Genomic DNA, 17,968 nt, shown 5'->3' with positions numbered 1-17,968 from the left:
AAATAGACCCTGAACAAGGACACATGTTACAACTAGTGGAAATGTGAGTTGACCATGGGTGGAGGGAGAGAGGGGGGTGAAGGGAAAAGTAGGGGCATAAAGTATGTAAACAGATTAAAAACGAATATTAATAAATGTCTAATAAAAAAAGAAAAAAAAAAGCCAGAATTGGACAGCTCGAATATGAAGCAAAGAAGGCAAAAGATGATCTACAAAGAAAATCAGATCAGAAGAAGGATGACCAAAAAGCCAGGGATGAAATTCAGTCTTTAAAAAACAGAACTCATCAACTAGAAGCAAATGACTTCACAAGGCAGCAAGAATATATTAAACAAAATTTTTAAAAATGAAAAATTTGAGGAGAATATGAAACACCTCATTGATTCAACCAAAGATCTGGAGAACAGAGCTAGAAGAGACAACTTAAGAATTTTTGGTTTACCAGAACATTATGATAAAAGAAAAAGTTTAGATAGCACCCTACAAGAAATTATCAGAGACAATTGCCCTAAAATTCTTGAACAAGATTGAAAAGTGGACATTGAAAAAATGCACAGATCACCTCCTACATTTAATCCACAACTGACAACTTCCAGGAATAATATAGCCAAATTCAAAAACTATCAGACCAAGTTAAAAATATTACAAGCTGCTAAAAAGAAGTCATTCAGATATCAGGGAACCACAGTTAGGATAACACAGGATCTGACTGCATCTACATTGAAGAACCGGAAGGCATGGAAAACAATATTCCTGAAAGCAAGAGAACTGGGTCTACAACCAAGAATCAACTATCCAGCAAAACTGACTATATTATTGCAGGGGAAAGTATGGTCATTCAATAAAATCAAGGACTTCCAAACATTCATCAAGAAAAAAACAGACTTAAACAAAGAGTTTGCTGCCCAAACCCAGAACTCAAGAGAATCAACATAAGGTAATTAAGAGAATGGGGAGAGGGGAAAAAATTCTTTTCTTTAAGGGATCGAATAAGTTCAATCAATTTGTATCCCAAGAAGAAAAGAAGTTATTGGCAAATATTAAAAATTATTATTACCAACAGAGTAACTAGAAGAAATTTACATAGAGGGAACAGGGACAAACTATATAGGATGAAATGTCAAGAAATATATAAATATATATGTATGTATATCTGTATAAATATATACAAAACTGGGGAGAAGAAGATGACAATAAGACAAAGAGGAAAGCAAACAAAAAGGAATAAATTTATATTNGGTCTACAACCAAGAATCAACTATCCAGCAAAACTGACTATATTATTGCAGGGGAAAGTATGGTCATTCAATAAAATCAAGGACTTCCAAACATTCATCAAGAAAAAAACAGACTTAAACAAAGAGTTTGCTGCCCAAACCCAGAACTCAAGAGAATCAACATAAGGTAATTAAGAGAATGGGGAGAGGGGAAAAAATTCTTTCCTTTAAGGGATCGAATAAGTTCAATCAATTTGTATCCCAAGAAGAAAAGAAGTTATTGGCAAATATTAAAAATTATTATTACCAACAGAGTAACTAGAAGAAATTTACATAGAGGGAACAGGGACAAACTATATAGGATGAAATGTCAAGAAATATATATATATATATATATATATATATATATATATATATATATATGTATGTATAAATATATACAAAATTAGAGAGGGAAAAAAGGTAATAATAAGAAAAAAAGAAAAAGGAATAAATTTATATGCCATAAAGAAGGGTGTGGGACCAACAGAGGAAAATAACAATACACTGTAAGGGTAAAGAGGTTAGAGAGAGGAAATATTTAAAAATTAAGTGCATTGAAATAAATCTAAAGAGGGAAGAACAATCAGATCCATTGGGGCAGCAAATTGATTCACGCCCTATAGAGAAGTAGAAGGGTAACAAAAGGACTGGTGGAGAGGGAAATAATACTAGGAAGGGAGAGGGTGAGGTGGTGGTAGCTTAAAAAGATCCAAAACTAAAATAAGAGGGGAATAAGAAGGGAAAGGGGAGAAAGGGAAGTATAATAAGGGAGAGGATCAGGGGAACTGATTAAAAACAAAACACTGGAGTACTCTCACTTCCTGGTTAAGATGGCGGCAGAGTAAAAAGAAGCTGCTTAACTTCTCCTAACCAAAATATACAGGACTCCTCAAGAAGACATAAAAACAAATCCAGACTAACAAAAGGACCCCACAACATGGCTCAGCATTGGAGGTACGTGGAATTGGGGCATTTCCATGCAAGAAAGGGTTGAAACAGCTCTCACTAAAACGCAAACTGAGCAACCCCCTCCCCAACCCCATATCACCTACAGTGCCAAAGCCAGCGCACAAGAGTTAGAGCAAGTTTGGGGCACAGATTAAGTCCTTGGCAGCTACCTGGGGTCACCAGGGCCTGCTCCTGAGAGCAGCAAGACTTAAGACCCCAAGAGCCTAAAGAACACGCACAGACTTTGAGCACAGACCCTAAGCGCAGGAACGAGTTTGGGTGAGGATTCAAGCCCAGACACGAATCCTTAGCATAGGTGAGGACTCAGATCTTGAGCACAGGCATGGACCTTGAGTGGGAACCCAGTGCAAAAGGGGTTCACAACTGTGGAAGCAACGCCCTGAGACTGTTAAAGGAGCCTCGGGCAGAGGAACAAGTAAGGGGACCACCAGGAGGCTTGACCCTGAGAACAACTGAGACCTTAGCAGCCTAAAGAGCGCAGACAGACCCTGAGTGTGAGGAAAAACCTGAGAGGGCGCAGGGCTAACAATGACAAGCCAGAGACAAGAACCCCAAAAGAGAAAGATCATCAAGAAGATCTCTGTAACACTCGACAACTTTTACACAAATAAAATACGGACAAAAGAGCAAACAGCAGAGGAGAACAAATAAGTAATCATATCCAAACCTTCCCAAAATAATGATAATTGGCCACAAGCTATTGAAGAGTTCAAAGCTGAGATGATGAGGAAGATGGAAGAGATTTGGCGAGAAAAGTTGGAAATAGCTCAAAAGGAAATAAACAGGTTAGAAGACAGAAACTCCTAATTGGAGAAAGATGCCCCAAAATCAAACGAAATGGTAAGCAAATTGGAAACCAAAATCTGGCAAAAAATAACAATTTAAAAGGCAGAATTTCACAATTGGAAAGTGAAGCAAGTAAATTGAAGACCAGAAATGACCAAATTGGAAAGGAAAAACAAGATTATAGCTAAAAACCAGTCCTTAAAGGCTAGAATTGAGCAATTAGAACATAATGATCTCTCAAGACAGCAAGAACAAATAAAACAAAGTCAAAAGACTGGTAAAATAGAAGGAAATATGAAATATCTCAATGAGAAAGTGACAGACCAAGAAAACCTGTCTAGAAGAGACAATCTGAGAATCATTGGTCTTCCTGAAAAAGCAGAAATTAATAAAAATTTGGATTCCATACTAAAAGAAATTGTTCAGCACAATTGCCCTGAAGTTCTACAACAAGAGGATAATATAGACATTGAAAGGATCCATAGATTGTCCTCTACACTAAACCCAGAAAAGACAACTCCTAGGAATATAATAGCCAAATTCAAGAGCTTCGAAGTAAAAGAAAAAATTTTACAAGGAGCAAGAAAGAGACAATTCAGATATCAAGGAGCACCAATCAGGATCACACAGGATCTGGCAGCCTCCATACTACAAGATCACAAGGCTTGGAATATGATATTCAGAAAGGCAAGAGAACTGGGTCTACAACCAAGGAACACGTACCCATCAAAATTGACTATATACTTCAAGGGGAAAGTATGGGCATTCGACAAGATAGATTTCCAAGTATTTGCACAGAAAAGACAAGGACTAAATGGAAAGTTCAATATCCAACCACAAAAATCAAGAGAAACATGAAAAGGTAAATAAGAAACAGAGGGGAAAGAAAGAAAACTCTTATTTTTAAATTTGCCTCTTTAAGGGCTTCAATAAGATCTAATTATTTGTATTCCTATATGGAGAAATGGTATGTGTAATTCTCTGTAGTGAACTCTATTCACTATTATAGTATCCACTATTATAGTAATTAAAAGAATTATTCACAGTGAGAGGTTGGAGTACTAAATGGTCTAAGATGATAAGGGTGTGGGTGGGAAAGAGGGGGGTGAAGAGTAGATGGCACCAAGAGAAACTTGAATGAATAAGAAAAAGAGGATATTCTATTACACACAAAGGGGACATGGGAAGGGGAGGGGATGAATACTATTATAAGAAAGAGAGGAAGAGAACATAAAGAGGTAATATTTAAACCTTACTCTCAGTGGAATTATCCCTGAGAGGGAAGAGTAGCTATATCCATTGAGATATAGAACTCTATCTAACCCTACTGAGAAAGTCAGAAGGGATAAACCATGGAGACCAGAAGAGTGGGGAGGTCAAAAAAGGGCGGGGAGGAGAAGGGAGAGGGAATTCATTAGGCCTTAAAAATAAAAAGAGGGGAATAACAAGGGAGGGGGTAGAAAGGGTAGTAAATCAAGGGAGGGGACAAGGATTACTGGTTTAAAACAAATCACTGGTTTAAAAGGAAATGCCTAAGAAGAAGGGGTAGAACTAAGAAAGGATACAAAAATATTGGGGAATACACAACTATGATTATAACTCTGAATGTGAATGGGATGATTGATTATACTAAATTAAAAAGCTTTTGTAAAAAACAAAAACAATGCAACCAAAATCAGAAGGGAAACAACAAATTGAGAAAAATCTTTATAAAAAAAAGCTCTGACAGGGGTCTAATTACTCAAATATATAAGGAATTAAATCATTTGTATAAAAAACCAAGCCATTCCCCAATTGATGAATGGGCAAGGGACATGAATAGGCAATTTCAGGTAAAGAAATCAAAACTATCAATAAGCACTTGAGAAGTGCTCTAAATCTCTAATAATTAGAGAAATGTAAATCAAAACAACTCTGAGGTATCACCTCACACCTAGCAGATTGGCTAAAATGATAGCAGGAGGGAGTAATGAATGTTGGAGGGGATGTGGTCAAATTGGGACATTAATGCATTCCTGGTGGAGTTGTGAACTGATCCAACCATTCTTGATGGCAATTTGGAACTATACTCAAAGGGCTATGAAAGAATGCCTGCCCTTAGATCCAGCCATACCATTGCTGGGTTTGTACCCCAAAGAGATCATAGATAAACAGACTTGTACGAAAATATTTATACCTATGCTTTTTGTGGTGGCAAAAAACTGGAAAATGAGGGGATGCCCTCCAATTGCGGAATGGCTTAACAAATTGTGATATATGCTGGTGATGGAATACTATTGTGCTCAAAGGAATAATAAACTGGAGGAATTCTATGTGAACTGGAAAGACCTCCAGGAATTGATGCAGAGTGAAAGGAGTAGAGCCAGAATAACACTGTACACAGAGACTGATATGCTGTGGTAAAATCAAATGTAATGGACTTCTGTACTAGCAGCAATGCAATGTCCCAGGACAATTCTGAGGAATTTATGGGAATGAATGCTACCCACATTCAGAGGAAGAACTGTAGGAGAGGAAGCACAGAAGAAAAACAACTGCTTATACACTTGGATTGAAGAGGACATGATTGGGAATGTAGATCTGAAAGGACCACACCATTGCAACTATCAATAATATATAAATAAGTCTTGATTGATGACACATGTTAAAACCAGTGGAAACGCGCATTGGCTATGGCGGTGGGGGGGGGGGTAGTTTGAAGGAGTGAAGGGCAAAGTAAAATCTTGAATCATGTAAAAAAAATAAATAAAGTCTATGTAAAAAAAATCTTCCTCAGTGACATTCAGTCATATGAAAAATAACAAGCTAAGTGTGCACATTGGAGAACAGTTAGGGGGAGGAGAAAAATAATAAACATCTATTATGATAAAATCTGAGACACACACAAGAAGTTGTTCCTTCAGTGTATGCTGCCGATAGACATTGACCTGGGCCCAAAATGGATATTCATTCATTTAAAGGACTAATGATCTGTAAGCAGTGATGAGCAAGTCACATTACCTTTCTGGATGTCACTATTTTCAAATGTATAATGAAAGATTTGGGCTTCCACCTCTAACATTCCATCATTTATATGTAATTCCACAAATGAAAGCTCCTTGAAGGCATATTTTGTTTTGTTTACTTTTATTTTTATCAATCTTGGTATAACTGCAGCACCCAGAACAATATTTAGCACATATTAGTCAGGTTTTTTAAATCCCCATTGACTTGAATTGAATGATTATAATTTTAACAGTAGAAACTAGGAAGATAAATAATTAGCATCAAGATATTTTTTAAGTAGAGAAATGAAATTCAAACTCCATTGATAATGATACCATTAGAAATTTTTTAATATAGGTTATAAAATCATGCCTCTGACATCTCAGAGATATGGAAACCTATAACGTATTTCTGCATTGAAATTCAGTACTTTTATAAACTCTTAATAAATAAATTGATGATTTATCTGGAAAAATGAATGTCAAGAATATCAAGGCAAGTAATGAAAAAATTGGGAAGGAAGATGGCCTAGTCATACCACATCTCAAACTGTACTATAAAGCAGTTTTATATAAAACATCAAAATAATCTGATAATAGCCAAGAAACAGATAGGTGGATCTTAGTAATCCAGTTTGGGTTTGATAAAGTCAAAGATCTCAGATTTTCCTATGAGAACTCATTATTTAACAAAAACTGAAGAGTAAATTTGAAAGCAGTTTGCCAGAAACTAGAAATAGACCAATATCTCATACCCTATACCCAAATAAGGTCAAAATGGGTATATAATTTAGATTTAGAATGTTACAAGATATAAAATGGATAACTGACTATTTTAAATTTAAAAGGGTTTATACAAAGAAAAACAGTGCAATCAAGATTAGAAGAGAAGCAGGAAGCTGAGGAAGAAATTATAGAAAGTTTCACTAAGAAAGACCACATTTCTCAAATATATAGAGAGAGAACTGAGTCAAATTTATAAAAATTGAATTTATTCCCCAACTGATTAATGGTCAAGGAATATGAAATATAGTTTTCAGATAAAGAAATCAATGTTATATGTAGTCATAAAAACATTCTAAATCACATTAAAGAAATGCAAATTAAAACAATTCTGAGGTACAACCTCTTATCTACCAAAATGGCTAATCTGACAGTAAAGGAAATTGTTAAGTACTGGGGAGGATATAGGAAAATTGGGACACTAATGCATTGTTGGTGGAGTTGTGAACTGATCCAGTCATTCTGAAGAGTAATTTGGAACTATACCCAAAGGGATATAAAACTGTGCATAAGCTTTTGATCCAGTAATACTGATATTAAGTCTATATTCCAAAGATATTTTTAATGGAAAAAGGACCTATTTGTACAAAGTTATGTATAATACCTCTTTTTGTGGTGGCAGAATTGGAAATTGAAGAGGTTTCTGTCAATTGGGGAGTGGCCGAAGAATTTGTGGCAGATAATTGTAATGGAATACTATTATGCTATGAGAAATGATGAAAGAAAATTTCAGAAAAATGTGGAAAAACCTGAATAAACTGATGCCACATGAAGTGAGAAGAGCCAGGAGAAAATTGTACACAGTAATGGCAATATTATAAAAATGATCAACTGTGAAAGATTTAGCTATTTTTAGCAATATAATGATCTAAGACAATTTTGAAGGACTGATAGAAAAAATGCTGTATCTCTACTAAGAGAGACCTGATGGAGTCTGAATGCAGAGAGAAGAAAACCATTTTTCACTTTTTTTATGCTATTGTTTCATATGCATCTTCTTTCACAATATAACCAAAAAGGAAATATGTTTTATATGATCATACATAAGTAACCTAGATGCTTACCATCTCTGGGATGGGGGAAAATTAGGAGGGAGAAAATTTGGATTTCAAAATTTGGGGAAATATATGTTAAAAATTGTTGTTACATGTAATTGGAAAAAATATCATATATAAAAAGAAATACATTTATCAGTTGATGAGCCAATTGCTCAAATGTTTATTGTACCCTTCATAAATGTATTGCCTATGTGAACCACCATGAGAGCAACAAGGGAACATATATTCTTTGCTATCAAAACACTTAGATAAGATGAACAAACACATAAGACATATTTTTTGAACTCTCTAAAAAAGATGAACAAACGAAAGATACCAAGACTATGGAGAAAGAAGTATTGATGTTATTCTATATAGGATGAGAAGAGTAAAGGTTATGACATAGTCTTTGTGAATTAAGGGGGAAAAGTCATTATATTAGAATCAGAGAATTTTAGAAATGGAAAAAACCTTATAATTCACATAGTTTAACACCGTCATTTTATGGATGGAGAAATAACTGAGTTTAAATTATAGAGCTAGTTAAAGTTAGACCAAGACTAGAACTAAAGTTGCCTGACTCCCAGTCCTGTGCTCTTTCTACTACAACAAATATTGTTTAAAAAATGTCCTGTGTTCTGTTCATCTTTTAGTGTTCTTTCCCTGATCTTTTAGGTATATTGTAATTCAAATGACTGGTGAAAGTTGTACATATTTGGTTTATTGCATTGAATGGATAATGTGGACAAGTCCATGGTACAGCAACAGCCTTATTACTAGTTTCTGATTTAGAGGGTTTTTCATCCCAGACAGCAAGCTTTATTGCAATCTGACAGTAGATACAGTACAATGCAACTACGAGCTTTGGGTATGTATTTGTTGATTTCACAAGGAAACCCCATGCAGAACAGCTGAGTGCTCTCAGGCATTATGCCTTTAAGTTAAACTTTATTGAAATAAAATGGGGAAAGCACAATGTGGTTTGCATTCTACAGAAGCCCACGTTCAATAAGGACTGAGTTTTGATCGATTGATACAGTGTCATATTTGACTAAAGAGGTGGGGAAGTTGCTACTGTCGCTTTGTGCTGGATGGCAGCAGAATGCACTATTGATTTTATATGTTGGATGGGTTGTCAGTGTATAGTGCATTGTTGATTTTGACTTTTATAGCCAACATGTTTCCTTTAATTGGATCATTTGTAAAAGAGAGGAGGGGACCTGTTCTCCTCTGACAGTGACTGATTACAATCATTTCATGTTTGTCAATATTTGATAAACCCACCGTTACCCAACAACATGGCTGCCTACGGCATCTTTATGCATTTTCGAGTTAAGGTTTCTTTTCTTCAAATTTGCCCCAGGATCACTACTAACTTGGGTAAAGGATGTCATAGCAATCTGTTCATTCATTCATTCCAACCACTTTATTTCTTTTATTTAGTTCCTTCCTTCCCTCCTTCTTTCCTTCTTTCCTTCCTTCCATCCCTCCTTCCTTTCTTCTGTCCCTCCTTCATTCCTTCATTTCTTCTCTCCTTCCTTTCTTCCTTCCTTTCATCTTTCCTTCCTTTTTTCATTCCTTCCTTCTTCCCTTCTCCCTTTCTCCCTTTCTCCCTCCCTTCCTTCTTTCATTTGTTCCTTCCTCAAGCCAGACAATCACTTAACTTTTGAGCATGTTTGACAAATCCTAGCTGGTATTGACACCTGTTCTATTTATAAATAATTCCATTAGCTCCACCTCTTTCTCCTTCACCCACTACTCCTTCTCCACCTTCATAGCTTTCATGCAGCTTTGATAAGATTTAGTGTATTCCAATCAAGTGCAACGCACCTGCTTTCTCTTAAATTCCAGCTGTCATACCTTTAGGACTTGGGGTGGGAGAGGAGAAACAACGCTCCTATAACCCTTCATCGTCCTTGACTTTCTTTGCTAGCTGATTAAGATTATTATTACAGCTCTTCCAGTTGTTCTGAATGAGGGAGGGGGTAGATTGTGTATGAGTTTTCTTCCAAGGAGGGTGTAGGTCCCTAGAAAGAACATTTCGACGTGAATACCTAGCACTGTTATAAATGACTTGAAAGGAATGCACATTGGTATTTTAATTGTGTCTTTGATGTTCACTTCACAGATGGTTGATAATTTCATCTTGATGTACTAACAGTTCTTTGTCTTCCTTTTGGAAGGAGAGATGGATTTACTAGACTGTTACTCTCTCTGTTCTCTCTTACTTAGCAAAGGGGGTAAAGTACATACTTAAGGGTATGTGTGTTTGTAGATGCATATATACATATGTATTTTCATCTAAGTTAATTCATAATATGTATTCAAATATGACATTCGAGGGTTTGAAGGAAAATGATAGCTTCAAAGTTTAGAGGTACTTATTGGAATTTGTCCTGGATAAGCAGGAAGGAAATCTGGATCCTATTCTTGGTTTTCCCATCAAGTAAGTAAATGATCTTGGAAAAGTCATCTTCATTCATCTGAAAAAGGAACCTATAATGTTCCTTTCTATGACTCTCTGATCCCAGGCTATTTCATACTCCATCCTTGATTGATCTCCCCCAGCATGAAACCAAATAATTCTAGGACATAAGCCTCCTATCAGGTAGTGGGGAATAAGTTTATATTATAATGTCATTGAAGTTGCTGGTATCCAGTGACTTCTACTGAGAGCTCATTCCCTAGAGGGAGGAAAACCCTATAAATAAGGGTATTAGGTGGATATTTACATTATATTTCATAAATGATAAAATTACCATCATTGTGGAAATATTAAATGTAGAAATATTGCCTTAAGGTTATTTCTAATTTAAAGATTATATAAATGAAAACATTTCTAAGAAATGTTTAAGAATATAGATGAAATACACTGTAAATAATTTGGTACATGCCATAGGTAAAAGTCATTTTTGAGTTATAGGAAGTTGCAGAGAGGGCTTTCTTAAAGAAAATATTTTAAAAGCAATTCTAATAGGATTATTGAACAAATGAATGCTTAAAATATAATTATGTATTAAAAGACTTAGACTACTAAAACATAAAACCTAAGTCCAGTTGGTGCAAACTCCTCATTTTATAAATGAATAAACTGATACTCATGGAGGTTAAATTGCTTAACTAAGGTCAACAAGTTAAAAGTGTCTTTCTATTTATATGCTGTTATGTTCACAACTTAATCTTTTTCTTTTTTTTTCAAAAGACTATGCTACCTTTGGAAGAAAATAGGAATTCTCTCCAATCTTCTTGAGCTGGTGTTGTTGGATTTTTTTTTCTTTTTCCTTCTGCCTTTTAAGGGTCTCAAGTCATTTTTATTCATTTCAACAGCAGGTGTGAAATAGTAGGCTGTCATCTGCCTTTTTGTAGTGCTGCGGGCCAAAATTATAAATGGGTTGACATTAATGGCAGACCAAAATTTAGTGTTGTATTGGTAGTTGGTATTGAAAATGTTTTGATATGACAGATGAAATACCTGCCGCTGAAACCTTAGTTAGACTGTAGCTGGCTACATCTGGCAGGAAATTTTTTTTTAAAAATGCCTTGCTGTTGGTATCTAGTTTTTATGGCACTTCTTCATCCCTTATGCTCCATTCTTCTTTCCTTTTTTTTTTTTTTTTTTTAGAAAAACGTGTTTCTCCTCCTTTTTTCTCTTTTCCTTTAAAATTTACAAAAGGATTTTGTCAATAAAAAGTATGCAACTGCAAACTCCCCCTTCACCACCACCCCCATCTCTTTTGGAAGGGAGAACAGGCAAGAGACATTCAGATGTTTTGCAGCTTAGCAGTAATGCCTGTGCCATCCCCAAGGGAACATGGACCCTAAAGCACACAATACTGCCTTATTCTCAATTCACCCTGACCTTTAAACTCTTCCCTAGAATACTTTCATGAAGCTTTGTTTTCAAATGATTCTTATTTCTATTATTCAATGAGCCAGAAAATTCCTCTGTCATGTCAGTTTGTTAAAATATGATTAATAATAGCTAGCTTTTATATAGTGCTTAAGGTACACAAAGTTCTCCCTTTACAACAAGGCCTTCAAAAGTTGCTATGGCTAAAAGAGTTAGCATCCTAGGACCAATTTGCTAATGAACCTTAAATAATATGGGCAAATTGGTCTATTCATAACAGCCTGAGCCCTATTAAAAACAACAACAATAACAACATTTTTCCAGCTTAATAAGATCTTATGGAGCTTGGCCTGAACTGGCAGAGCTTAGAATGTAGCCTTAACGACTCATGAGATAGTGGAAATAGAATAAAGTGGAAGATGAATTGGGTTACCTAGTTAAATATGGCATCTTATCCTTCTTCGTACCAGTGACCACTTTGGACATCCAGTGAAGCCAATGGACTTCTTCTCAACAATATGTTTTTAAATGCAAAAAGATTTTGAAGACTCATAAGGAAAGTTAAATAAAATTAAGATAGTTTTGATTAAAAATAAAAACAATTTATTGGACCCCTGGGCTAAGAACCCCTTAGTCATAATTAAGATCTAAGAAAAGATTAAAGGAGAAAAGAAAAGGAGATGATATTATAGAAATAGAAAATTGCATGAGGAAAGGTAAGTTGCAAGTGATCTCACTCACAGCTCATAGCTTCCTACTCTGAGTCTGTTGAATTTACTTTGTGGTGCAATTCTCAGAATAGAATTCCATATAAATAAATGCTCAATTATGCTGCAGTCACAGAGAAGAATCTGGTATCGTTGTAGGGAAGACCATGTAGTAGAGGTCTTGTTCTCGAAGTTCACTGTGTTCTACAAATGACTTTTCATCTATCCTTTGGTTATATTTTGAGATCTGAAGAGACTATTATTATAAATAGCATAAATAAATAATTCAATAAATATTTGTTAAAAACTTCCTAGGTACTCAGCAGGGCATCATGTTCTGGGGGGTTCAAAATAAATTCATGTTCCAGGCTATTACTACTGAATTTTGGAGGAGAGTAAGACTTAAATATTTCCCAGTGACATGCAAGTTAATTAATACTTGTAAGGATAAGTGATAAAGGATAGAGAGAAATTCATACATTGTCTTTAAGAGGAAAGGAGGAGAATTTAGATACAAACCCTGGTAGAAGATTCTGGAAGGAGAGGAGGATCTTGGGAGTTGACTATTTGTAACTGTCACTCCTGATCTAGCTTTCCACTGAGCTGGAAGGAAGATCTTTGCTCTAGCATTCCCCTTGGAAGAACTAATCTTGTGGAAAGATTAGGGATTCCTGGGTTGGAGAATTTACCTTAGAATAGACTGTCTTTTACCTGGAATACAGAGATCAATACTTGTCTGAGACCAACTGGTCAGAGACCAACTTGGCTAAGGTAATCCCAAGGATTTTGTCATCTGGGACTCTGGGTTACCTAGGAAAGTCAACCCCAGGCTTGAGAGGGGATTCAGGCTAACAGTGAGTCCTGTCTCCTCTGCCTTCTTAAAGACAATCTGGGTAGTTAGATTAGCAGATATTCAGATAGCATTTTCGGTTTCAGAGTGGACAGGTAGGGCCTACAGAAGAAAGGAAGAGGGAAGACCTCTCCTGAGGTGTGTAGAAGTTGGGTTGGGTCTAGACTTGTAGTGTTAGGACCCTCCCTATCTACCCTTTCCCCTTACTCCAATTATCAAAATAAACTTGGTTTCTAAAGCCCAAAGGTCTTGTGCCTTACTGGCCCTGGGGAGGTCCCTAGGTGGGTGTTTCTCATCTCCCTTGCATGTAGGCCTTCCCCAAACAATCTACCTCTATTTGGAGGTAGCCATCTCTTTCATACTGCTAAAATTAAGAGTGCTTTTAGCTGGTATAAAATTCCCACAAGAGCAGACCAGGTACTTTAAGTTGAATCACCCAAGTAAATAAGAATGGAGACAATGGGAGAGCAAGGGATTCAGTCAGAAACACAATTATCTAGAGAGACAAGATAAAATGAATATGTTTCATGGAACCAAAGAGAGAAAAGTCCTTTGCCTCTAGTATTTCTACCTTCTATTTCTTCATGCAATATTTACTTTTGTTATCAGATACAGCTGAGGCAATCTGAGTAAAAGAGCAAAAGAGGAAATTTAGTATACCGCATTCTAATTTGCTTCTTTGTTTTATAAGATAATTTGAAACTTAAAAAGGAACCACTGACTTCTTAGTATTAGTCTTGAGTTTAAGGGCCTAGTTTTAGTGGCTAGAGAAGTGATCAGATAGTATTGCTTATTCACCTACATTTAGCAATAAATGCCCTCTAAGTTCAAAATTATATGATTACTACCACCAGGATACTTTTAGGTGCCACTCTACTAAAAAGTGATAGCAAAAGCCACCATATAACTAACATTTCCAAATAAGGCTTGTTGAATAACAACAAAGCTGGTTTTGTCTGAAGTCTTACAGTGATTCCCAAAGTGGGTGCTACCACCCCCTGGTGGGTGCTGCAACAATCCAGGTGAGTGGTGATGGCCACAGGTGCATTTATCTTTCTTATTAATTGCTATTAAAATTTGAAAAAAAAATAATTTCCAGGAGGCTAAGTAATATTTTTTTCTAGAAAGGGGGCAGTAGGCCAAAAACGTTTGGGAACCACTGTCTCAAGATAATGAAGAAGATTTTAGAATATGTTTGCTTCCAATGTTTCACTTAAGTCTGTGCTTAATTAATTCCATAAGATGTATTACCTCCCATGTCAATGAAGGAGGAGAACTTTTCAGTGGCACCATTCTATTTGCAATATGTGTTCTTTGGCAATAGTTTAATTTGAAACTGGGTGTTTTGGTATGTGTGTATTTAATATATATGTATGCATGTCATATATATATATATGCACACAAACATACAAATGTATGTGTGTATGTTTATTATATATGTGTATATATATAGCAAGTAAGAGACAGAGAGAGAGAGAGAGACAGAGACAGAGAGAGAGAGAGAGAGACTATCTTTCTATCATGCTTATCAACACATTTTTAGTTATGATGTCACTTGGAGGTCTTAAGTACCCTGATTAACCAGAATACCCATTTTTGAGCTCATGGGCAGTATTTCTGAACTCATGATTAGTCTTTGAGCAATTTGGTCTTCGAACACATTTGACATCCTCAGCAGCCTTAGACACAGGTGGCTATTATCTATATGGGAGGTCTCTACTTGACAATTTCTCCCAATTGGCTTAAGAATGATACTTTGCGAAGTGAGTATTATGTTAGAGTAGGTGGTCTGCCCCATGTAGGCACTAATTATTATCCTGAGAATGACCTTGAAGAATCTACCATTTCCCTAGAATTGTGGGGAAGGAAAGAGAAAGCCTGTCCAGGAAGGGTTCTTAAAAATTAGAAAGGGACTAATATATACCAATTTTAATATTCTGTTTAAAAACATTTACAATATAATACATGTAATACTATTCCATTTAACATTTTTTCTTACTTCTATGGTCATGTAAATTACTCTTGGTCTAGAAATTCGTTTGGTGATAGATATATATGATAGATTATGAAGGGGAGAGAGATTATAGGCAAGGTAACTTATTAGAAGATTTATGTTAGCCCAGATGAGAAACAATAATAGCCGTGATAATGGAGAGAAAAAGAAGGAGGTAGGAGATGTTATGGAGATTAAATGAAAATGACATAGAAACTAACTGAATAATATATTTGGGCTTAGGAGAGGGATTTTTTTGTATGAATCTAGTATATGGAAAGATAGTGGTCATTTTGACAAAAAAAAAGATTTCAGAAAGAGTGATATAGGTAGAGAAGAACAGGGATAATGAATTTTTGTTTGTCATATATTTACTGTGATACTCATAAGCTTTCTCTATGGAGATGTCCAGCAGACACATGAAACATAGGCCTGGGGTGTATAACTCTGAACCCAGGGAATTTTTCCAACCCTTTTCTTTACCTGCTTATTCCAGACCTTGGAGAAAAAATCAACAGAGTCCAAATATACTCAGAGAAGACAGTTTGATACTTAAAATGAAGGGTAAAACTACTACAAGTGAGAACCAAGAGAGATATTCCAAGGGAATGCAATCCTAACAGTGTGAACAGTTTGGCTAAAGTTCCCTTGCTCCTAGGGGGCAGAGGAATCTATAGATAGTCAAATGTTGTTGGGTTTTTTTTGTTTGTTTTTTGTTTTCTTTTTAATGCTGGGAATTTTTCCTTGTTATTTACTTTGCTGTTCTGTCCTAATTAAAGGTTTTCCTATTATAATATAAAATAAAATGAAAGGCAAGTTTCATTTTTGGCCTTAAGGAGAAGAGATACTGTTAGCAAGGAACTTGGGCACTTTCTCTCTTCCTTAGGCTGTTCCTTGTAGAGATAGCTTTCACAAAGCTTTCTATAAATAGTCTCTTTTTTGTTTTGTTTTGTTTTTAATTTTTTTAAACCCTTAACTTCTGTGTATTGGTTCCTTGGTGGAAGAGTGGTAAGGGTGGGCAATGGGGGTCAAGTGACTTGTCCAGGGTCACACAGCTGGGAAGTGTCTGAGGCTGGATTTGAACCTAGGACCTCCCCTCTCTAGGCCTGACTCTCAATTCACTGAGCTACCCAGCTGCCCCCCATAAATAGTCTCTTGATGGCACAAAGAGGATTTGGAACATCTTTGAATTTTGGAATGGCCTTGAAAGAAAGAAAGTTGAGATAAACCCAGAAATGTAACCCAAATGACATGCTAAAATAATTTTTAACTAACTAAAGGTATTTTGATTTATTTTTAAGGTGAAATAATGCATTTCAAGTTTCTTTTTCATAAAGTATTGGGATCCCTAAATATAAAGAAACCTTCCCATATCTTATCTGTCCAACTATTTCCAAGTCAAAGAACATCAAACTGATGTCTGGTAAATGTGCATCTTTGGAGAAACCAATTAACTAGTGATGTTTACTTGCTATTTTACCTAAGAATATTTTTACAGGGGAAAAAAGTATTATTGAATAAAAGCATATAATGAACTCTTTGACTCATTTATGTTAATGAGAAGCACCTGACTATTACTGTATACCAATATGAATATTAAGAGTTTACCATATGAAGAATATAAAGGGTTTTTTCCTGCTGTATGGGGGGGAGAGAGGGGAAGATCAGAATTTCATATGAAAATAAAATATAATTTGAATTTGTTTGATTTTAATATGAGGATGTTATAAGAAACTATGAATTTCTGTTCATCTCTTTTGAAAGTATATGTTAAAGTTAATGCAATAATGCCAAATCTAGGGCATTTGTCTGTGTGTCCTTCTTAGCTTTTGAATGTTTTCTGCTGTGTTTTTAATGTTTGCTTGATACTTTTTTGTCTTTTTTTAAAAAATTAGCATCACTACTCACTATTCTATTCCCCACCCCACCCCCTAAATACTCTCTTTATAGTTAAGCAAAATAAGCCAGGATATATCTACACATATATGTCTCTTTTAAGATGTGCAGAGATGATGGAGTAGGAGGAAGTATCAGAGACCAGCTCTCCTTGATAAATATGCCATTTGTGGGAGTAAAGTAGTGGAAAACATCATAGCATTCACCCTTTAAAGTATAATCTTTGAGGGGAAGTCTAAATGCAACTAAATCCAAGTGTATACAAACTATGAGCTATCACAAAGAGGGAGTTACTATTTCTTCATATTTTAATAGTCATGTATATTTCTATAGATAAATATGTATATAAATATATAATTTTGTGTCTAATTTTAAAAATTGCTTTTTGTAAGATCATTAAAATAATACATGAATAATGTATATTTATTTGTGTGGGTTTGTGTTATAAATTTGCCTCATTCTTTTTTATTATATTTATAAAATAATTATTGTATAAATTGTTCTTTTGGTTCTACTCACCTTACTCTGGATCAACTCATACAAATCTTCCCAAGTTTCCATGATTCCCAAGTTTCTTCATCATTTCTTCAAACACAAATATATTAATGGCATTTGGGTGGCTCAGTAGATTGAGAGTCAGACCTAGAGAGAGGTTCTCAGCTTCAAATATGACCTCAGACACTACCTAGCTGAGTGACCCTGGACAAGTCATTTACCCCCATTGCCTAGCCTTTACCATTCTTCTGCCTTTGGAACCAATATATAGTATTGATTTTAAAGTGAAAGGTAATGTTTCAAAAAAAGGCAAATATATTCCATTGGTTATCGTACACCAGCTAAGGAGAAAACTACAA

This window comes from Gracilinanus agilis, chromosome 1 (assembly GCF_016433145.1).
Source record: "Gracilinanus agilis isolate LMUSP501 chromosome 1, AgileGrace, whole genome shotgun sequence".
In the NCBI taxonomy this organism is placed as follows: domain Eukaryota; kingdom Metazoa; phylum Chordata; class Mammalia; order Didelphimorphia; family Didelphidae; genus Gracilinanus; species Gracilinanus agilis.
This window is presented reverse-complemented; position numbering follows the sequence as displayed.